At 43.6% G+C, this 23,893-nt stretch overlaps 1 protein-coding gene across 1 annotated transcript in view; it reads right to left on the bottom strand.

Moving 5' to 3' along the window:
* The window catches only part of SOX9 (SRY-box transcription factor 9), a 36,851-nt gene extending 17,504 nt beyond the window's left edge, over window positions 1-19,347 (bottom strand). Inside the window, exon 1 of the mRNA XM_075846775.1 lies at window positions 19,242-19,347. The gene's annotated coding sequence lies outside the window, so the exon portion shown is untranslated. The remainder of the gene's footprint in view (window positions 1-19,241) is intronic.
* Window positions 19,348-23,893: the final 4,546 nt, after the last annotated feature.

Below are 23,893 nucleotides of genomic sequence, written 5' to 3'. Positions count from 1 at the left end.
CATGCAAGGTTATTGCACGATGGACATCAGCCTAAATTTGGTAACAAATAAATAAATTATACAATTATAAGAAAGGAAAAAATAGCTTTAGTCATTGAATGCAAGGTATATGATATACAGGTAATGTAATAAATGCTTTCCCGATCTTACAGTCACACGCATCAAGGTATGACTAAACCTGTACAGACTTAATGGGTCTGCAGTTAGAAAAAAATAACATTTTGGAAGGCTGGCACGCGGCCCTTTAATTATATTTTATGATCCCTTAGGTCAGTAATGTCTGTGATTTTCATGGGCAGAGCAGTTTATAAGTAGAAAATACATGTTTACAAGCCAGTAACTATTGAAATATTCCATGAACGTCTCCTTCAAGGCTGTCATTTTATTTCTACAGTATCTGTGCCGACATCCATCCTGGTTTATACCACCTCACCCCATCATAACTTCTGCCCACAATCCCCTGGCAGTGATCTACAAAGGTGTAATACTATTTGGCACCTGCACCATCTATTGTTCTTTGTCATTTTCAGTATCCAATAATGCCCCCCCCTTGAAAAAAACCAAAAACATAGCAAGTAACTTTTTGCTCCCTAGTTGCGACAAAGTAACAGCGAGAAATGTCATAACGCCAGCATTAGTTACAGCACATTCCTCCAATGTCCTTGTGAACTGCCCGTATCTGTATGTGAACACAGTAACATATCTTACCTTCACCTATTAACATATTAACTTTCTCTCCAGGCAACATGTTCAGCGCTAAATGATTTATTATCAGGTCCATTGATAAAGCTCGGGTCTCATTTTACAGTATTAAGAGCGGAATTTGCCCAAAAGTCAACACGACAACAACAAACAAATCACTTCTCTACATGATTTATATGTTCAAACACAAGAGGCAATGTTGATACAAGGAAGCTCCGTAGTCCTCCAGATCGGTTTCCTTAAAGGGGTATTTCAGAATTGACAAATATCACCTATCCACAGGATAAGTGATGATTGCCTGATCGCTGGACCACTACCGATCGCGAGAACGGGTGTTCTGAACTTTCCCGCTCCTCGTTACTGCTGGACCGCGGTGAGGACGACATTGAATGGAGCGGGCGGTCGAGCATGCGTGCTGCCTCTCCAGTCAAAGTCTATGGGAATGACGGAAACAGCCGAGTACAACATTAAATTGAGCGGCGGACTCATGCTCGACTACCACTTCATTCAAGCGCCTTTCTGCAGGAGTACAGTAAGGAGAAATGGGATTTGTTACCCCTGTTCTCGCAATCGGTGGTGCTCCCAGTAGTGGGGCCCCCAGAGAGCAGACAATTATCACCTATACTGTGAATAGGTGATAATTGTTGATTCTGGGCAACCCCTTTAAAGTGAATGTCCACCTGTTAACACATTGTTGTTTTTAGGTCCAACATTCTGTGCTGCTTCATTTCTTAATATGTCTTTATAGGGGTTGGAACTCCGTTTTCCTGCGCCAAATCACCTGCATAGACATAGAGTGAACTGATACAATTATGGCTGCCTGCAGTCACCACTAGGGGTGCTTGGTGCATACGGTTTTATTATGGAGTTCAAGGTACAGTATGCAATAAGCTACTAAGCTCCCCCTAGTGGTGGCTGAAAGAAAACAGAATTTTATGATTTAACTCTATGTCTATGTAGGGTATATGTAGGTCTGTATCAGAAAATCGAACACTAGCATACATCTATGTAAGTATTAAATGGAGACTCGTGCGCCAACTCCATTGAAAAACCGTAAGGCAAAGCCACGCACCCTATACGGTGCCACATGGAGTAACCATGTGTCTGCTCTGCCTGCATACAACTATGTGTCTACATACAAAGATTGACATCCAGGCCACCTGATTGTATCTTCATTTTCCATGCATGAGGGTCACACTATGGCAGAGTTTGCTGGGTTCAGGCACACAGTATATAGTGTAAGGTATAATATGAACAATCTTGTAAATCAAATCTTCCTCTTGTTAGTCATCATCAATTCATCAGCCAAAATGTGTAAGAAACATGCGGTTTTCACATCTAATCGCGTGAATATTAATCATGCAGTACCGATTATCACTTCTATGTTTACTGACGTACAGATGTAGCCATCTTTATCTTGACTCTTAACGCATTAAATACACATACATCTGTACACCACATCCATTCTGCATACAAATTTAATGAATGTTACACTGTAACAGATAATTGCTACGGGGAACTCTATAAAATTAAATCCATAATTTCCCCTATGTATCACTGGTTGTTATATACAACATTTTAGCCCAATAAGATGATACATACCCCTCTGGCAGCTATTTGGCGATCCTGCTCATCCACTTTTTATGTCTGTCATGTTGCTATTGAAGCCTGGCACTGATGTGGTCCCCTGCAGTGCAGGGGTTAATTTAGCACAAGGCACTCTAGGCTTGTGCCTAGGGGCATAGACTTCAGCACGGTGACTTTTCTCCTGTAAACTTCATACATTGAGGTTTGGTTGTTCTAATTTGTTTCTTTTATTTTCCATTCTAAAACAATTTACATAGAAATTCCGAAGAAAAAAAAAAGCATAAAAACACTTGCCGTAGATCAACATCACAATGCCAAAAAATCCTCTGAACCATGCCGCGTTACCTTAAATATCAAACTATGTATCTGTATATGTAGCCCTCTCTTTCTCTCTCTCTCTATATATAAAGTATATGCACATACTGTATATACAAATGTATAGACCCATTATTGAAATGTTTCTGTATATAGGGCATTCTTGTCGCTTAAATGGGTTTTTCGAAAGAGAGTGATATTGCTAGGATATGTCATTCACTTTATGATTGGTGAGGGTACAACCGCTGGTACCCCTGCAAACCTCAGAATGTGGAGGCTACAGAGCTAGTTAAAGGGGTTGTTCACTACTGGGCAACTGATGACCTATCCACTGGCATGGGCTTACCGTGCCTGGAGGCAGCCGGGTGTCGGACCCCCACCAAACATATACTGACGACCTATCCGGTGGATAGGTCATCAGTTGTCCGGTAGTGGACAACCCCTTTAACTAGCTCTGTAGCCCCTTCACAGTGACGTTTCTGGCACTGGTGAAAGCTGAAGTGACCTCGGTCCTTTCATCCACAGGATCTCAGAAATTGAAACTCCATAAATTGTAATATTCTGTCATATTTTAGCGATATAACATAACATTACAAGATTGGAATAACCCTTTAAAGGGTAACTAAACTGTTAAAAAACGTTTGACGTGTCATAGTGATATATCAGAAGTTTTTAATAGGTGGGGATCTGAGCACTGCGACCCCCATTGATCGCTAAAACTAAGAGGCAGAAGTGCTCAGGGGTGCACTGTGCCGATTTGTTTTTAATCGGCCTTCCACAGAAAGTCCGTACACCGCTCGTTTTTGGGATTGGTGGGGGTCTCGGACACCCACAGATCAAAACGTCTGACATGTCAAATGTTTAGTTACCCTTTAAAGGGTAATTCAATTTATTATTTGCAGTTCTGGCGTGCAGGAGAAGTGACACATACTTTGCGCGTCATTTTTTAGGCGTCTGAGAGGTTGTCTCGCCACTTCTCCCACTCACTGAAGCAGTGTTCCTCCGCAAAACATCGGGGTTCTTTATTTTAAGGCAATGCACCAAAAAAATCTCCCCTAATATATTTATACAATGGGATTTTAATTGATATAAATAGGAAAACTGTCCTGGCCCCCGCTACAGAATATTCTTCATTCATCCGTCAGTTATACAAATCATTGCATTATTTTCTAATTCTACTTTTGTTGATGTTTTTATTTTTTTTGCAGGTTTAAAATAAACAAACAAGAAAAGATGGAAAAACCTGCACCAAAAGTGACCCAGACTATTGGGACAACACGGAATATAAAGCAGGGCCTGAGGTTTTAGGCCAGGTAGGAAATGGACAGACTGGATGGTCCCTGTGGGTGTTGCCCGCCACATAATTCTATGTTTTTGTGTTTTATTTTTTTATTCAATATGTAAAAATAAAACAATCTGCACAGCATTTTCCAGCCAATAAATATACTCTTCACAATATTTCATGTTATTCTTGGCAGCGGTTTAGGACAACTGCTCGGTGTAACACGTGTTTATAATAGATGTAAGCCTGGGCTACAATAATATAAATAGTGTGGACACCCGTGGAAGCATTATTAGTATTGGTAGCAATGGTCTCTACACTCTGTAAATAAATGTTCTGCTGTGGATAAATGCATTTTCCAAATGCTGTTCTAGGGCTCGTGGCATATTGTAAGGGTTAATGTTCTGTGCATTTCATTCAGTTCAGGCAGCAAGTCTACAAGGCGACCAGGATTCCAATACCTCAAGACTGCAGTAAATTCATCAGAGAAATTCACTTAAAGACGCCACATCAATTAACATATAGAAATTCAGTAACTTTATAAATAAATTACATTACTTATCCTGTAGTGATCCTGAGTTACAACCTGTATTATACTCCAGAGCTGCACTCACTATTCTGCTGGTGGAGTCACTGTGTACACACATTACATTACTTATCCTGTACTGATCCTGAGTTACATCCTGTATTATACTCCAGAGCTGCACTCACTATTCTGCTGGTGGAGTCACTGTGTGCATACATTACATTACTTATCCTGTACTGATCCTGAGTTACATCCTGTATTATACTCCAGAGCTGCACTCACTATTCTGCTGGTAGAGACACTGTGTACATACATTACATTACTTATCCTGTACTGATCCTGAGTTACATCCTGTATTATACTCCAGAGCTGCACTCACTATTCTGCTGGTGGGGTCACTGTGTACATACATTACATTACTTACCCTGTACTGATCCTGAGTTACAACCTGTATTATACTCCAGAGCTGCACTCACTATTCTGCTGGTGGAGTCACTGTGCACATACATTACATTACTTATCCGGTACTCATCCTGAGTTACAGCCTGTATTATACTTCGGAGCTGCACTCACTATTGACTGTTTTGGATTGAATAAAGTACAGAAAATGAACACATTCCCCTATTTGGCTTGTAGTATAGTGTGAAATGTCTAGTCTCGAAAAATTTGCATATGGCCATGTTCCCAGTTTGCATATCAATCAATCAATCAATCAATCAATCAATCAATCAATCAATCAATCAATCAATCAATCAATCAATCAATCAAAAACAGTGACAGTGGGCGGAGCTGTTCTGGGGTCAAACCAAAAATATAAGAAAACTATCCGTGCAGTGAAATAGTACTACAGTATAAGGGTTACACCTTGGCTCTTTCGCCTGAGGGGCCCCAAACGTGGCTATTTTGCCATGAAATCAGCAGATTAGTCCATGGTATAGATTTTGCATTGGGGCTCAGAAGCCTTAGACTACACTTCTGACCATGTGTCTCATGGTCATAATATCACTGCTAAGTAGTTCATTTGGCTACTTTCTGGTCAATGTTTATAGTTTCAGACAGTCCACTTCTGTAAGGGACTAAGTTCATTCCTGGTGCTTATGAGCTCCCACCAGCTACATTTTATAAAGACATAAAATAGGTGAGCACTGAAACCGTAGTCACAATGTAAATCCAGGTGATGCAAAGTTGTCAAAAAGGTCGGTCCAGTCCCAAAAACTATATCAGCAATAATCAGACAGTGACATACATAGAATAGTGGGGGACCCCATAACAAAATATGAAACTTGGCCCCATTATGATCGCCAGGTTTTGCCACCCAGCTCAAAAGGGCTTAGTGTTGGGTTTCCCCTTCATGGTCTTTCCATAACTCTTCCCGTTCCCTTTTTGCAAACATTTCAGTTCCTCTGTAGAGGGGAGTCCTGCACAAGTTTTGACCACCCTATAGCAATGGGGAGGGTACCAATCAATGCTGGGCCCCCTGTTTCCAAGTGCCCAATAGCGGCGCCATTGTCTTCCCCCCTTGAAGTGCATATATAATGACAGTGTATAAGCAACTTTTTTTGGGCTTAAATGCTATGTTTTATTGCTTCAATGCTTCTAAAATAAATAAAAAGAACCAACTTTCCAAAAAGTCTTGATTAAAAAAAGCCTACTGTTGTTTGTCCACAGCTCCTATGCAGACCTATGTGTCTCCATGTATGCAGACTACAAACAAACCCTATACTCAACTTTTTTGTTTTACATTGGACAGACAGATTTTCCTATTAGGTCATCAAAGTCAACTGTGTGGATCTAATTTGGGCTTGGACGTAGAAGGGACATGGTGAACCTGCCCAGTTTAGATATGTAGTATGCCTTGCAATCAAGATTGATGTTGGACTTGTCTGATATATAAAGGAATCTGTAGATTATCCTTCTATATTGTGACTAGAACCATAGCAGCCCATGCTACTGACATAAAGTTTGGAGTGAAGGTAGACCCCATTGTGGTGCTCCATAGGGGCCAAGGACGAGCAGACCGTATGCACTGAGCTCTGGGAGCAGTGACATATTATAAAGGGGATGTTTGTGTCTTCTCTGTAGAAGGACCAAAGGAGGATGAACTCCTGGTGCAGGTTCTTCGAGTTTGTGGTTGGGTGAGTCTGATAGGTCTTCACTCCTGTAGACAGTGTTTTGTCAGCACCATGTTTTCACTGCCTACTATAATCTACACTCCCCTGTCAGGACAGATGTTCTGCTGAAAGATCTTGTTTTTGTTACTAGCCTCGCGAAGAGAGAATACCTGTCAGACCTATCAGCTGCAAAGCCCAACTAAATGCTACATAGACATCCAATATTGCCTAAATTACCTCAATTGAGCTATTTAGCTGTCACCTACTGTATGTCACACTATCCCACCAAATGTACGTTATTTAGCAAAAAGGAGGGTTTTTTTTTCTTTTTATGTCTGTATAGGTTTTATCCTCTAAAAGTGAATGCTAATCTTTCCATTTTCTGAGATTATTAAATGGGGAGAAATTGAAACACAAAGTATAGTATAAACTTAAAGGAAAGTTCATTTTACGGAGACTTAGCTTTACTTACAGAAGAATAGGGCCACACGGCAGAATGACGTCACCCGTAAGCTATGGTAATATTACGAACATGCCACAACTTCAGCGTTTCCCTACAGGAAAAAAGTCGCACATGAACCATGACCCTACGGTTTCAAGACTTTTTTGGCGCTTTTTTTTCCCATTGTGTCACACTCACGATTTACAATGAATTACGGTGTCGTGATTTTTCTTATGGGATCGGGGGACCCTCTGGACCTCACTGGTGCACCGTCTGTAGCTACACCGCTGCTGGCAAGTAAGGGGTTAAAGCAATATTAATCTGTCAGACTGAAACTGTACATGAGGCTTCCTATCTCCTCTCAGACAAATAAACGAATCTGTCTGCGTAATCTAAAACTGCCCGCCTATGTTTTCCAAAAAAACAGCTCGGATCGCAGTCCGGCACCAGCAGAGAGCGAGACGGCACAGTTTGGGTTTCAAAGAAAACTCACATTCCCTCTACCTGTTTGTGCAGATTCCCTGGTAATGTACAGAGGACATAATTGTTTATTTGGAGAAGTAAAGTTGTGGAAATGTAGTTGCAGAGTGTAATGTGGTCAGCACATGTTTGTACGCGCTACCTGTGTTTACTTAATAGGTTTCAGATGTCAGAGCACAAAAGAGGCTTATATATATACATATAACAGAATGGCTAGCATAAACCGTGTCCAGCTCAGTAGTGGCCGTCCTAAAGCAACAGTAGACCCAAGCAATAAAGATTTGCAGTGAGCCCACATATCTGCAGAAATATTTCAAAAAAAGTTAGCAATCTAAAGCCAAGTACTGTATGGTGCTATTCAAGATTTGCCCACCAGGGGCGCTATTTCAATGTAGTTTATTAATGTGATCACTGACTAAACCATCTCATGTTAAAAGGATTATTTTATCGGAGACAACCTCTTTCAGATTAAGGTCACTGTGGCAATCACTGACCCCGGCACCCCTGGCAAACAGCTGATTTTGCCAGGGAAGCCTTGTCTGGCCAGTGCAGGGGAAATGTAGTATTACATGGTAGCCATTCAGACGAATCCATGTAATACATGGACGGCTCAAGTCTGCCAGAGCTCTCTGTTCTGGCTCATACAGGGGGGTCACCTCCTCTATGATGTCACTATGAGACAACTCCTTTAAGGAAAGATTGCCATAGCTATAGGGGGTGGAAAGGTAGCAGTCGCAGGGGCCCTTTACCTGGAACGCCCATAGGTGCCAATCGTACATAAGAGAAGAGCAGTGTGGAGGCGCAAGGGAGTAGATTTATCAAAATTAGAGCAAAGTAAAAGTTGAGGAATGGTCCATAGCAACCAACCAAACTAGAACACTCATTTTCAAGAAGGCCATTGGAAAATTATTTATTTCTGTTACTTATATAGCGCCAACATATTCCGCAGTGCTGTACAGTGTACTCTGAAGAAAGCCACGCAAACATGGGGAGAACATACAAACTCAAAGCAGTTGTTGTCCGTGGTTGGATTTTAACCCAGGACCCCAGCGCTGCAAGGCAATAGTGCTAACCATTCAATGCTCGGACCCCCCTGCTCAAAACTGCTGACATGTCACAAGTTTTTAAAAAGTTTAGTTACACATAAAAACAAGACCTCCGTTTTAGACTGGCCTATCAGATTACCAAAGGATCCTCCAGCGGGCCCGGGCTCTGACCCTATGGGGAAATTCTTTTAAAAACTAGTGCAAGGCAAAAGTAGAGCAGTTGCCTATAACAGCCAATCAGATTCCAGCTCTCATTTTTCAGAGGCCCCTTTGAGAATGAAAGAAGTGATCTGATTAATTGCTATGGGCAACTCCTCCACTTTTCCTTTGCACCGATTTTGATAAATTTCCCCACTAATGATCCCCAAAGATCCAGAAGAAGACAACCCAATTTGGAGTTGACTTTGCGCCCAATCACTTGCCACTAGAGTGTATATTTTTGGGTTGGCCCACAATTAACCTATTAAACCTTATAGATGATACGTCCTGGGTGTACAAAAATAACAACAACATTTATGGTACAATTTAAAGTGGACATGTGTCGTATGGATAGAGGGTGGGTCCTTAGAAAAATGTCCTTTGGTGGATCCTAGGAACCCCAGGCCTGCATGACCTGACTTGAGGACTGCCGTTGAGATTCATTGTATTAGGGAATTGTCGTATCTGTCGTATCCCTGTGGCTCATTTTTGGGACGGCGCTACATACAGCAGTAACACAAGTTATGTACTAAAGCTAGTCTAATGCAGACAGCTCTCCTTCCCTAGACTAGGCCTCATGCACGCGTCAGTATTCTGCTCAGTATTTTGCTTCAGTATTTGGAAGCCACAACCAGGAGTGGGTCCACATGCAAGAGGTGCAAATCTTTCCATTATGGGTTTTCTCTGTTTATGTTCCACTACTGGTTTTGGCTTCCAAATACTGATGCAAAATACTGACCAGAATACAGACGTGTCCATGAGGCCTTAGTCTGTCATTTCCAGCCCTCTTTAGCCCCCTGACTCACAAAGTGGAGGAGGACGGGTGGTGGGTTGGTGACTTCTGGAACTTGTAAAAATGTTTGTTTTGGTTCTGTTCTGCCGGCTTCGCTGATCCTGAACCCTCCCTTCAACTCCGAGTCATTTGGAAATCTTATCTGCCAGGCTCAGGTTCATTTGAAACTATGATTTATTTGAAAAATATCGAGGACTGCTCCCGGATCAGTTAAGTTTGCTGAGGGCGGGGGTGGTTTATTTATGTAGGTCTTATTTATTTAAAAACTTCACCTTTCTGCGCCACTGCATAATAAACACAATTCCAGCTTATTTAACAGAGACGGGGCAACTGGCATAGAGTAATATGTGTTGATATAGCCCAAATCTTAACCCTTGTATGCCTGGGGGGTTGGGGGGTACTGCCGTGCCTTAGGTTGCACCGATCTCATGCAAGGAGGGCTCAGCTGACCTTGATTTCCCCCTTATATATTTATTTTCAGACCGTGAGGCAGCCAGGAAGAATAAAATAGCAGCTAATCTTATGAGGAGCCTGGAATTCCAAGACTAAGTCTGCAGAAAAAAAAAATTAGATTCACAATAATGTGTTATATATTTCAAGGACCAATCATTAGGTCTATTTGGACTGTAGCTTAAAGGGTAACTAAACTTTTTAAAAAGTTTTGATCAGTGGGGGTCCTAGCTCTTAGACACCGACAGATCGATTAAAAGAGTGAGGGTTGTGCCGCTTAGTTTCTGATCGACTGATCTCGGAAAGCCAAGTGAGCGGTGTACGGGCTCATAGACTTTCTATCTGCAGCTTCATTTTAGTGCTCGGACCCAGTGGTGCAACTACCACTGTAGTAGCCAAAGCGGCTGCTACGGGGCTTGCGGCATGAGGGCGCCTGTGCCGTTCACCGACACGGCCCCCCATGCCCAGTGTCACCGGTAGCTGAAGCCACATTCAATAGTATCTGTGTCCTTAGGACTCAGATACTATGGCACACTATGGCAGAGCAGGGAGTTATCTCCCTGCTCTGCCATAGGCTTCAGGCCACGTTCGACCTGCAGCCTATCAGGTGCAGGGATAGGATTCCTGCACATGCCGACGTGATGACGTCACTTAATCACGCCGGCCTACGCAACGATCCTGTCGGAGTTGTGGAACAGTTCCGTTCGTCACGGGAACGGGCCCAGGTGAGTATAATTTTTTTGGGCTTGAGGGCTGTGTTGTGCTGTCTACAAAGGGGGTCTGTATAGCGCTGTCTACAGGGGGTATGTATAGCGCTGTCTACAGGGGGGTGCTGTATGACACTGTCTACAGGGGGCGCTGTATGGTGCTGTCTACAGGGGGGGGCTTTATGGCACTATCTACAGTGGGTCATTATGTAAAAGGGGTGGTTGTGTGGCACCCAAGGGAGGGGGGCTCAGTCAAAAGTTTTCTATGGGGCCCAGTGTTTCCTAGTAACGTCCCTGCTTGGACTCCCACCGATCAAAACGTCTGACATGTCAAAAGTTTTTAAAAAGTTTAGTTACCCTTTAATAAAAAGCTAGAAATGGCTGCACTCCGTTTTGCAAAGACGCTCCGAGGATGCTTACGTTCAGAGTTCCTATAGTATTGTCTAATCCTATTATACCAGTGACTCACTATAACCCTCCAGGATTTTTTTAGGGATTTCTACCCTGGGAGGAACTTGACACCTAAATTGGTTAAAATTTCTATACTTTCTGGTGTGGGAAAAAATGAGTAGTTGAAACCATATTATAACAGTGGATACAGAGAGCACAATAATAGGTGAGGGTGGATTTTTTTCCCCTTTATTAAGGCCCTTTTATACGGGCCAATGATCGGGCAAACAAGCGTTCATATGTGTACACAGGGCAACAATCGACTGTTCATCGCCTGATCGGCCAGTTTATGCGGCCTATAAAATAGTCGCTAGTGGGCAGCACATCTCCCTGGGTAAACAAGGAGATGTGCTGCCGACCTGATGGAAATCTATGAGGATGAAAGATCGCAGTAATGATCACCGATCCCCATAAATAGCCGATCATCTCCCCTTGTGGAAATTATAATCTATGATAAAACAATAGAGATCACTGTTCTTCGGAGTTTCAGAGTTTCTCATTACCTGCATTTAAATCTTTAATTGCCACTTTCACTGAGACAGTGAGACCTTAAAGGGTAGTTCACACGGAGTATTTTGGCGCTATTTTTGACGTGGAAACCACGTCGGAGACAGCACCAAAAAAAATAATTGTATCCCAATTGATTTTCCCATTTTTCCCACGAGCGGTTTTTACCACCTACCATTGAAATTAATTAGAAGGTGATTTTGGGTGCTTTGTTTCCGATGCAGTTCCATGTCAAAAACAGCGCCAAAATATTCAGTGTGAACTACCCCTTTTGGTCTCACTGTCTCAGGGAAAGTGGCAATTTAAGATTTAAATGCAGGTCATGAGAAACTCTGAAATTCTGAATAACAGTGATCTCTATTGAATTATCATAGATTATAATTTTGATTATATCTACGGTCTAAAGGTCCGTTTACGTGGCCCAATACCATCCATGACAACAAGCGCCGATCAACGAGACAGCGCATCGATCGGCCCTCGTTTGTTCCTTCCACAAGGAGAGATGATCTGCTATGTATGGGGATGAGTGATCATTACTACGATTGTTCATCCTTATAAAAAGCAGCGACGTTCTCTTTCTTCGGGCGTTTCCGTCTCTGACCTCCCATTGACATCAATGGGAGGCAGAGAAAGCGTTTTTCGCTGCGTTTTTTGACTGCATCACTCAAAGCCCGCGGCCGAAAAACTCAGCAAACAGCGTGCTGGCAGGTCAAAATCTGCCTCAAAATTCCTGAAGGAATTTTGAGTCCGATTTTTCTGCTTGCAAAAAACTCTGGTTTATAGGTCTTACAGGAGATTCTCTCCTTAAAGAGGCTCTGTCACCAGATTTTGCAACCCCTATCTGCTATTGCAGCAGATCGGCGCTGCAATGGAGATAAGAGTAACGTTTTTTGATTTTTTTAAAACGAGCATTTTTGGCCAAGTTATGACCATTTTTATATTTATGTAAATGAGGCTTTCTAAAGTCCAAGTGGGTGTGTTTAACGTTAAAGTACAACTGGGCGTGTATTATGTGTGTACATCGGGGCGTGTTTACTTCTTTTACTAGCTGGGCGTTGTGTATAGAAGTATCATCCACTTCTCTTCAGAACGCCCAGCTTCTGGCATTGCAGACACAGCGTGTTCTCCAGAGATCACGCTGTGACGTCACTCACTTCCTGCCCCAGGTCCTGCATCGTGTCGGACGAGCGAGGACACATCGGCACCAGAGGCTACAGATGATTCTGCAGCAGCATCAGCGTTTGCAGGTAAGTCGATGTAGCTACTTACCTGCAAACGCTGATGCTGCTGCAGAATCAACTGTAGCCTCTGGTGCCGATGTGGCCGACACGATGCAGGACCTGGGGCAGAAGGTGAGTGACGTCACAGCGTGATCTCTCGAGAACACGCTGTGTCTTTGCACAGTGGATGATACTTCTCGTCACAACGCCCAGCTAGTAAAAGAAGTAAACACGCCCCGATGTAACACACATAATACACGCCCTGTTGGACTTTTACTTTAAACACGCCCAGTTGGACTTTAGAAAGCCTCATTTACATAAATACAAAAATGGTCATAACTTGGCCAAAAATGCTCGTTTAAAAAACAAAACAAAACGTTACTCTTATCTACATTGCAGCGCCGATCTGCTGCAATAGCAGATAGGGGCTGCAAAATCTGGTGACAGAGCCTCTTTAAGGCCCTGTTCAAACTTAGTCAGGGCTGTGTACCAGCTCCTCCTCTCCTGCGGAATTGGACAGTCAGGCAGTGTATTCTTGGGAGAGCCCTGTCAGTCAGTGTCTGTACTCAAATCTGCATCTCCGAGAGAGCATTCAGGAAAGATCACATTTGTGCACTCAAAATACAAAATATAAGGGACAGTTCACACTGAGTTTTTTTACACGTTTTTTGATGTGGAAACTACGTCGGAAAACGTGCCAAAAAACAGCCGAAAATGCCTCCCATTGATTTCAATGGGAGACAGAGGCGTTTTTTTCCCGCGAGCGGGAAAAAACGGCTCACGGGAAAAAGAAGCGACATGCCCTATCTTCGGGGGTTTATGTCTCTGACCTCCCATTGACATCAATGGGAGGCAGAGAACGTATATTTCGCCGCGTTTTTTGCCTGCGGCGCTCAATGGCTGCAGGCGGAAAAAGCAACGAAAATCAGCATGCAGGCAGAGCAAAATCTGCCTCAAAATTCCAAATGGAATTTTGAGGCAGATTTTCTGCCTGCAAAAAACTCTATGTGAACCCAGCCTAACAATAACCAAACTGTCAACAGCAGCTTGTTGACAGTTTCCAGGTAGCAACAAGATACTTTTTATACACTCAAAAAAAAAAAGCAAAAAAAAAAAGCATGTAATGAAGATTCATTACAGAGATGCTGCTGGATTTGTTTTTAGTTCACTATATAGCCCATAGGTGAAGTTTCATTAAAAAAAACGCCCAAAAAAACAGCATTATCTGATGAGGTAGCAGTACATTAGTTAGGACTATACAGCAACATCATTTGCAGATAACCTTAGATGGAAGAATCACTGAAGTATCATAAGCATCTGCTGCAGTGACTCGACAACCTCTATGTACATATTGGATCTTATGTAGGGAAGCAATCGTCCTAGCCCACTAGTTTTCATAATGCCCATCGTGTTATGGGTACAATGCTTGTGCCAATGGGGCTACTTTGGTATGCAAAGTTCCTCAGCATAGGTCCCAATATAGTCCCAGAATTTGCCTATTTAAAGGGGTTTTCCACAATTTGACAACTGATGACCTATCCACCGGTTAGGTCATCAGTATATCACAGGTGCGAGTCCGAAACCCATCCCCGCACCGTTAAGCCACTCCGGTGGCCTGCGGGCGCCGGATGTTATGGCACATAAAGCTATGTATGGAGCCCGGAAGCAGTTGGCTCCGTACATATCATAGCGGCCGTGCAGCAGAACTGCAGCTCTGGTCTTATTCACTTGAATACAGTACTGCAGCTCGGACGCTATTCCGTGGCCGGAGCCAACTGCTTCCAGCATGTATGTCTGGTGCACGGAGGCACCGCAGCAGCTGATCTGTGCGGGGTCCGGATGTCGGACTCTCCACAGATCATGTACTGATGACCTATCCGGTGGATAGGTCATCAATTGTCAGAAGGTGGAAAACCCCTTTGAAGGGACACTCCGGCCAAAGCTAAACTTTCCCATGTGTACCATTCTGGTATTCCATGTATCAGTCTCTCACCTGTAATTTATTTCTATATATTAGACTGGGACGGTTGCTTAGCAGCAGTGTGAATCAGGCTCGGTGACTACTTTCACTACATGGGTCTATGGAGATTTGTGTCACCCATCACAGGCTTCAGCAGTTCCTGTACCACCCGGGGGGTGGGGGGGGGGAACAGAAACTTCTATCATCAGCTACCACTGATACTTAGACAGGTTCCTGTCACACCGGTGTAGAAGAATATAGTACAGCCTCCCTGTCTGTATACTTATGATTTCTCAGATTATTTAGGAGAATATAGAAAGAATGATAATCACAATGTCCCCCAGCATGCAGAAATGGTATGGTCTTTAGCTGGTCATGTGATGCTGTGCTGAACATCATGGGATTGATAGCAAAGCAGAGAGGAAGAGAAAGCTGGGGAAATCTAAAAATCAAGATCGAGGCTTTTTTAAAGCACAGACAAGGCAGCAGGATACATAAATGAAGTGTAGAGTGTGGTATACAGTCAGGTTGGGGGGTGCAGACATGGAAAGTTGTGTTTCCACTGGAGGTTTTCTTTAACATCCTCTTTCTCCTCTGGTTCTTACCATCACTGTTATTTGGAGAATGTTTGGTATCATGTAATCATGTGTCAATGAGGACATACTATTAGTAGGAACATTTTAGTCACTGTACTTTACTTTTGTCATGCCATTTACTTGCAGTTGGTGACGCTGTCCATACCAGTATAGTAATATTCCATTACTCAAGAATCAATGATAAATGTTGTCTCCCAAATCTCCACGCTACAGATATGAAGCTATGGACACCTCTTCAACACAGATTTATAACTAGATCATATATGGTTTACTACCATCGTATGGACTATACAGTGCCCACCAGTTCTTATTGCCACCATGTCTACCACCCATGATGCACTGAAATGAAGTCAAGAATTTCGTAATAGGGGTCCTGATGCCACATGACACACTTCTGTGGTCAACACTTCACGACCATACAGTATTATATACAAATAAAAAGAGATGCTTTGTGGAGCAAACTTTTTGAATGTCTCCTACATAACTAAGGCTCTGGGCACAAGGTCATATTATGGTTCTGTACAGAAGATGTATATTTGGAGCCAAGGAGAGGCTTTCCCAAGGCTTGCTGTGGGCAATGTCGTAGCTATGTTTTCCTTCATCTAGGACAAACATTAGGTTTGATGCCCTAGCCCATTATCTAAAAAGCCTGGCCAAGGCACAGTGGCTTGTTGGTGCACCCCGTGACCCATGCCTGCCCACCCTCTCAGCTAAAGGCTTTCCTGAAAACATAGGATGGGATCTTAACCCGTGTTGGAAACTGAATGTAGAGCTCCTGCTCTGAGTCGTAATAGAGTCATGTGCATTATCCCTTAGGAGGACTATGTGGGGAACGGGAAAGTTAAAATGCTGTGAGCATCGTTTCTAAGCTGTGGTTGTCACTATTAAAGCCCCTCCAGATGTTATTCTTGTACCACAAAATCAAGACATTAACCAAGAAAAGAAAGGAATATAGTCAGAAATTATAATATAACTCCTTACTATTTTTTATGGGAATTCCACCTAAATTTATCTCCTGAGTTGTATTCTAAACAGGTCAGAAGATTGGTTGAGGTCCATGAGTTTGGACTTCAAAAATACCCATAATGTAGGGGACACAGGACAAAAAAAAACCACCCAAAGTCCTTTAATGCTCTAGTATGAGCATTGTGTTTGAGATTTCCTATGGCAAATCTTGGAGACATTCAGAAGGTCTCGTTACCGAGTAAAACGACCCCTTCATTTTTTGGAATCAGTGGAGCTCCAAACTCATGGAAACCACCAATGATCTTGTGGCAGGTCTCTATGACATCTCAGAAGACAAATTTAGTTGGATTTCCTTTTAATAACTCAACAATATTCAAAAAGGAAACTCAGGAACCCAAACCAGCCCATCTGAGCATTGCCTAAAAACATTCAAACTCATTGGTTTGTAAAATCCTGGACATCAAGTCCTTCCCTAGTTCAGGAATATGTAATAATATGTTCCTTGTGGTGGACTCTCTAGAGCATAGATTAAAATGGGGCCCCTCCTGGTACTTGTTAACCTCTCCACGCCCCTTACCACCTGGGTCTGAAGGGCTTGGTGCTTGTTTGCCCCATCTACTTCTATGATCATTGGGTTATTTTCTCACACCCATGTTTAACTGTGGATCAGGAGATCCCTGCACAGACGATCATCACCGATTAGAAAAAGGGATGCAACCAGCCTGGAGTGGGCCCCCTCTCTCCAGGAGCCCCATTGCAGCTGTATGTCCTGCCTCTATGGTATGTAAGCGTTTTGGGTGTCTGTGTTTTGCATCGACTTGTTGGGTCCTCCAGAGGAAGAACTGCTCTTCTCTAATGGAGAGCGGTCCTGATTAGGGGGACACTCTCTATCCCCATGGCAATGACTCAAAGGAGTAACTTGAAGCTCTTAGACCCCAATGCAAAATCTATAACAGGGCCCCCTTTAGAATACTGGTATCTTCTTATGCGGCAGATGGGGCTTTGGGCCCCCGCAGGCACCAGGGCCCGGGTGCGACTTCTTCCTCTGCAGCTCTTAAAGCTACACCCCTTCAATGACCCTTAATTTGGCCACATTTTCTACATGGGGAATGCAAATATTTCGACTTCTGTATTTTTTTTCATGGTAAACATGTTCAGACAGTAGAGAAATCTTTTGGCCAATTTTCAGATAAAGATAAACTCGTAATCAGAACATTAACTTGACATTTTGGTAAATGTATTAGAAAATGTGAAAAATAAAAAGATATAAAATAAATGTGTAGCAGAGCTGGATAGGATATTGTTTCTATAGTTCCTCAATCCGCTAACGTAACGCAGTAGGTTTAGCTGCCGTCCTATATAACACCGCGTATAACACGTTACTGATTAATTCAGCTCTGCTACATTTGTGTTTTTTTTTTTCCTTTTTGGGAAATACTTAATTAGTGATTTCGAGTAATAAGCAAAGGTACAAATCTTTAGAGAATTAGAAGGCCACCATTTCGTTTATGACCTCAGCCAATAAGACGGTTATCTCTCCACTGTACATAACAAATACCTAATTACCGGAGTGACGCTGGGGATTGGGAAACCATCACAGTGTATCTACAGGTGGGCCTAGTGGGGCATGAACTGGCTTGAATGACTATGTGAAACAAGCAGTGGGCACTATTAAAGCGTGTTGGACACAGGATGTTGAATATTGCACAAAATGTGAACTTCCAGTCTCATTAGTGCGATCAAATGAGAGTTTTATGGGTGGAGCAGGGCTGAGTTTGTCAATCATGTATTTTCTGCATCAAGGGTCAACTCATTAGCGTATCACTGTTGGTCTTCTGTGCATTTGCATGAGTTATCACAATGCACAAAAGAGCAAAATAACCAATTCAGCTCGGCTGCATCTCTAACCTACTCCATTCATTGAATATGTATTTTAATCGTCAATATCGTTTGATGCGGCATGCTGTCTAGCAAATATTGAGACTAAATATACTAATGAGGGGTCTTTTTCAGAAGATATTAACTAGGGATAAGAGAATATAATCCAAGTGTCAGTCTTCACCGCGCATCTCAAGCCTCGAAAATCAATGTAATGTCTATATTAACAGTAACTAAATCAGATACAATCCGTATATTCTGACTCTTGAACTACAGCGTTACTATATTATATATGGAATTGATCTATTGTGTCTTAACATCGGAGAAATTCCAGATACTCCTTCTTAGTTCTTCATCTGCATTTGGCGCTCGTAACCACTGAGCCTGAATTATACACAAAGCAAAACCATCATTGTATCTACATAAAAATAATAATTGCTTTCTTCTAGTGTAACTTCAAAGAACTACATGAAATAAAGTAATGGCAAATGTATCTACGCCACAAATCAAATACTAAAATGTAAAAAAAAAAGCTAAAATAATGCGACCAAAAAAAGATGGAAAGCAAAAAAAAAACAGATATTATTATTAAGCAGCATTTCTACAGGAAAAATGTATGTACCGATGCAGCAGAGCTGAATTTGTCATTTAACTGTATGCGCACTGGAGTCATGGAGTCAAGATAATGGCGTAAATTAAGCTGCAGCCAAATACTAAACCACAGGAAACTTGAGAGCACCAAGAGTTGTGCCAACTAACAAACTCAGCACTGCTACATCTATATATAAATACGAGAAAAGAATTGGTGGGTGACCGATTAGGGGTGACTATTCAGATTGCCCATGTATATGGCATTAGTTCGATATTTACCAGATATAACGCAGCATCCACCATCTCTCATGGGAGTAAGTTCTGAGCAACAACTACTTTTTTAAAGGAACAGTCTTCCTTTCTAGTTCTTATTATGGTCCGAAAAGCTATGATTCCTAGTCAAATCATCCGAAAATCAGGGAAATGCAACGTACCTTGTGGACTTATTCAATGTCAAGGTCTTTCTGAGGAGCCTGAACTAAGAACAGGACTGGCATTAGTAGATCCAAGGAAAGCCTGGGCTCTCGCTCTCCCTGTCACACTGACCTGGTCTGTGCACTGATTTACTGTACTCAACGCTCATATACAGTTAACATGAAGCAAAATATTGTTGAAAGTCATTTTGCCTGCCTACTCTTATCTGCGCTAGAAGGGTAAGCACTTTGTGATGCTTTGGCAGAGCCTGAATGCAGGTATTGTTAGCGTACAGTATAGGCCAGCACAGGAACAAAGGCACGAATCTGCCTCCCCTGCTATTCCTCAGCTGTGTTGGCGTTGCTGAAAAAAACAAAACTGATTCTTTATTATACCTTGCTCCTTTTTTTTCATTTTTATCTTCTTTTATCTACAGGACGTTTGTGAAGGGATAGAAGGACAGTCCATGGTGCTACCATCATCAAGAAGGACTATTATGAAGAAGCGTGGCGGTCCATTCCAGCAGTCACTATATGGCTTGTTAGTTACCCAGAATCCTTTATTTTCGATATAAGACACATCGGATCATTTAATCTATACAAAATATGTAAGAAATACTCAAATATAAAATATAGTGCAAGACGTAATAGAGACATTATAATGATCATGTGTCTCAGTTATCTTAAGGAGGACCCGTCACCTCTCCTGACACGGTAGTTTTAGTATTCTTCATGAAATAACAATACTGGAATATTTTTTCTTGTGCCATTCCTGTGTTATTCCTCCTAGAAATTTATGAATACATTGAAAACTGGGTGTTACCGTTCCCCTTGACAAAGGGGCGTGTCCCTACACAGTCTCACTCGGTCAGCAGAGATTGGGCATCGTCAATCTGTGTAGGGACACGCCCCCAACTTGTAACACCCAGTTGTCAATTTTTTAATACATTTATAGGAGGAATAACAGAGATACGGCCTAATGCAGAGTTCTAAGAAAAGAGGTTCCAGAACTGTTGTTGTATGGGGAATACAAGTATTTATTAAAACAAACATGTCAGAAGAGGGGACAGGTGTTCTTCAAAGAGTTTGTCCGCTACTTAGGCATATGAAGGTAAATAGGGGTGTTCTGGAATCACTGAAATACTCAGACGGCCATTAATTGATTTCAATAGGCTGGACATAACTGTTCATTTATCTTACAACGTCACTACAGGGGGGTTTGGGCATTTATCAAAAGGTTCCTCAAAAACTAACAGCCTCTTGTGGGTTTCCCTATTGTGGGGTTCCCTGAAGCCACTCTTCTTGTGATCAACTTAGTAGTGACCCCAAAAAAATGGTCAACCCAGAATCATCTAATTCACTTCTCCACTTTTAATGGGGTTGCCGACTGCTAGACTTCATGAACTGGGCCCTATCATAGCCTCAGAACATGAGCCCACAGAGGGTCCTCTATTCCTCTGCTGGGCCAGCCTATGTACACCAGATAACGGCTCTGTTCACACCACATCTACGCTTTATGTCTGATACACAGACCTGGTTACCCTCTTCCATTCACGGGACGCATTATCTTCTGACTGTTTCCTCTGAGCTGGGCCCCTTTTTACCTTGGGCCCCAATATTAGATGTGTGATCTGCCTCTATGGTAAGTACCCTGTTGACTTTAACAGTCCCATTTCTATACCAAGGTCAAGGTAAGTCAAATGAATATTGAGCATACATTGGATAGGTTTCTGTCCAGATTACCTGCTCTTCTATTGTCTCCTCGAAAATGCTCCCACACCGTGCCCCTATTTTTACATTAGAAGTCAATAAGTAAACAGATACAAACACCTAGTGTCCTGTTTTGAACAGTGTCGAACCTATTATGGTACAGTCAATGAAATCAGGAACATGGTATTGAGAAACCCAAAGATCCTCATCCAAAGTCAGGACATTCTAGAGGAAAACCATTCCTATGGTCACCAGGAGACAAAACGGACGTGGTGGCACTAACTAATAAGGCATAACTGCTTCTTTTAGAAACCTCTTTGAAAACCATGTGTCTTATTCAGGCTAGTTGGGTTCCTTTTCGGCTTCATCTCCAGATGACATCACTCTTCTGATCTCTGACCTCTTGTGACCTCATCCTTTACAGCACATGACCCGGAAATCTGGTTCAAAGAGGGAGTTTGACATTATCTGTCAATACATTTCCCCTAATTAACTCCCGATAACTATGGTGTCATCTTCAGCCAGTCAATCACGTATCCTGTCTTCCTTGTCTAATTTGACCTTAGCTGAATCTTCCCTCCATTCTCCCTCTAGCCATTCCCAGTGTATTTTCTGCTCTACAGAAGCAGCAAATATTTCAATCATCAGACATCAAGTAATGAGCATCAAATGGGCACAATGGGTTCCCACAACCATGAGCTAATCATGGCGTCTCTTGCTACTGGGACCCCCAGCAATAAGCTGTAATCTGTAAGGGAACCTGTCATATTTCCCTGCACCGCCACCATGGGCGAAATGAAGCATTACACATTGCTCACTGCCTACGTAATGCCCTGACCATTGGGTCCTCCAGAGAAAACGACGGCACGGGCCCCCCCACATGGCCAGAGGCTCCACTAGCAGCCGCTACAGCTGCTACAGCGCGACGCCACTGAAGGGGTTGTTCCTACAAAAGACATGCATCCCCTATCCACAGGAGAGGGGATACATGTGTTATCGCTGGCAGCGATAAGGAGAACAGGGGACCAAAAGTCCCCCGAAGTTCTCCATGACAAACCTCGGACTTCCGGGGGCTGTCAGCAGCTCCATAGAAATGAATTGTGCACCGTTCGTGCCTGTGTGCTCCTTTCATTTTTATTGAACTGCGCAGACTCCGGAAGTCCGAGGTTTGTCATGGAAAACTCCGGGGGACTTTCGGTCCCCTGTTCTCCTTATCGCTGCCAGGGATCACACATGTGTCCCTTAACCTATGGATAGGGGATACATCTCTTTTGTAGGACAAAATATAGGCTGTTTTTTTTTTGGGGGGGGGGGGGGGTTGGGGGCTGTATGGCGTCACCAACAGGGGGGTTGTATGGCGTTATCTACAGGGGGAGGTTTGGTGCTGTATGGCATTATCTACAGGGGGAGGGCTGTATGGCGTTATCTACAGGGGGGGTTTGGGGCTGTATGGCGTTATCTACAGGGGGCCTGTATGGCGTTATCTACAGGGGGGGCTGTATGGCGTTATCTACAGGGGGCCTGTATGGCGTTATCTACAGGGGGGGCTGTATGGCGTTATCTACCGGGGGTGTGGGGCTGTATGGCGTTATCTACAGGGGGGCTGTATGTCATCTACAGGGGGGTTTGGGGCTGTATGGTGTTATCTACAGGGGGGCTGTATGGCGTTATCTACAGGGGGGGTTTGGGGCTGTATGGCATTATGTACAGGGGGGGATTTGGGGCTGTATGGCATTATCTACAGGGGGGGGCTGTATGCCGTTATCTACAGGGGGGGCTGTATGGCGTTATCACCAGGAGGGGATTTGGGGCTGTATGGCGTTATCTACAGGGGGGGTTTGGGGCTGTATGGCGTTATCTACAGGGGGCCTGTATGGCGTTATCTACAGGGGGGGCTGTATGGCGTTATCTACCGGGGGTGTGGGGCTGTATGGCGTTATCTACCGGGGAGTTTGGGGCTATATGGTGTTATCTACAGGGGGGGCTGTATGTCATTATCTACAGGGGGGTTTGGGGCTGTATGGCATTATGTACAGGGGGGGATTTGGGGCTGTATGGCATTATCTACAGGGGGGGGCTGTATGCCGTTATCTACAGGGGGGGCTGTATGGCGTTATCACCAGGAGGGGATTTGGGGCTGTATGGCGTTATCTACAGGGGGGGTTTGGGGCTGTATGGCGTTATCTACAGGGGGCCTGTATGGCGTTATCTACAGGGGGGGTTTGGGGCTGTATGGCATTATGTACAGGGGGGGATTTGGGGCTGTATGGCATTATCTACAGGGGGGGGCTGTATGCCGTTATCTACAGGGGGGGCTGTATGGCGTTATCACCAGGAGGGGATTTGGGGCTGTATGGCGTTATCTACAGGGGGGGTTTGGGGCTGTATGGCGTTATCTACAGGGGGCCTGTATGGCGTTATCTACAGGGGGGGCTGTATGGCGTTATCTACCGGGGGTGTGGGGCTGTATGGCGTTATCTACCGGGGAGTTTGGGGCTATATGGTGTTATCTACAGGGGGGGCTGTATGTCATTATCTACAGGGGGGTTTGGGGCTGTATGGCATTATGTACAGGGGGGGATTTGGGGCTGTATGGCATTATCTACAGGGGGGGGCTGTATGCCGTTATCTACAGGGGGGGCTGTATGGCGTTATCACCAGGAGGGGATTTGGGGCTGTATGGCGTTATCTACAGGGGGGGTTTGGGGCTGTATGGCGTTATCTACAGGGGGCCTGTATGGCGTTATCTACAGGGGGGGGCTGTATGGCGTTATCTACCGGGGGTGTGGGGCTGTATGGCGTTATCTACCGGGGAGTTTGGGGCTATATGGTGTTATCTACAGGGGGGGCTGTATGTCATTATCTACAGGGGGGTTTGGGGCTGTATGGTGTTATCTACAGGGGGGCTGTATGGCGTTAACTACAGGGGGGGTTTGGGGCTGTATGGCATTATCTACAGGGGG

This window comes from Rhinoderma darwinii, chromosome 13 (assembly GCF_050947455.1).
Source record: "Rhinoderma darwinii isolate aRhiDar2 chromosome 13, aRhiDar2.hap1, whole genome shotgun sequence".
Classification (NCBI taxonomy): Eukaryota; Metazoa; Chordata; class Amphibia; order Anura; family Rhinodermatidae; genus Rhinoderma; species Rhinoderma darwinii.
Note: the sequence above shows the minus strand (reverse complement) of the source record. Positions and strands in the feature narration are given on the sequence as shown.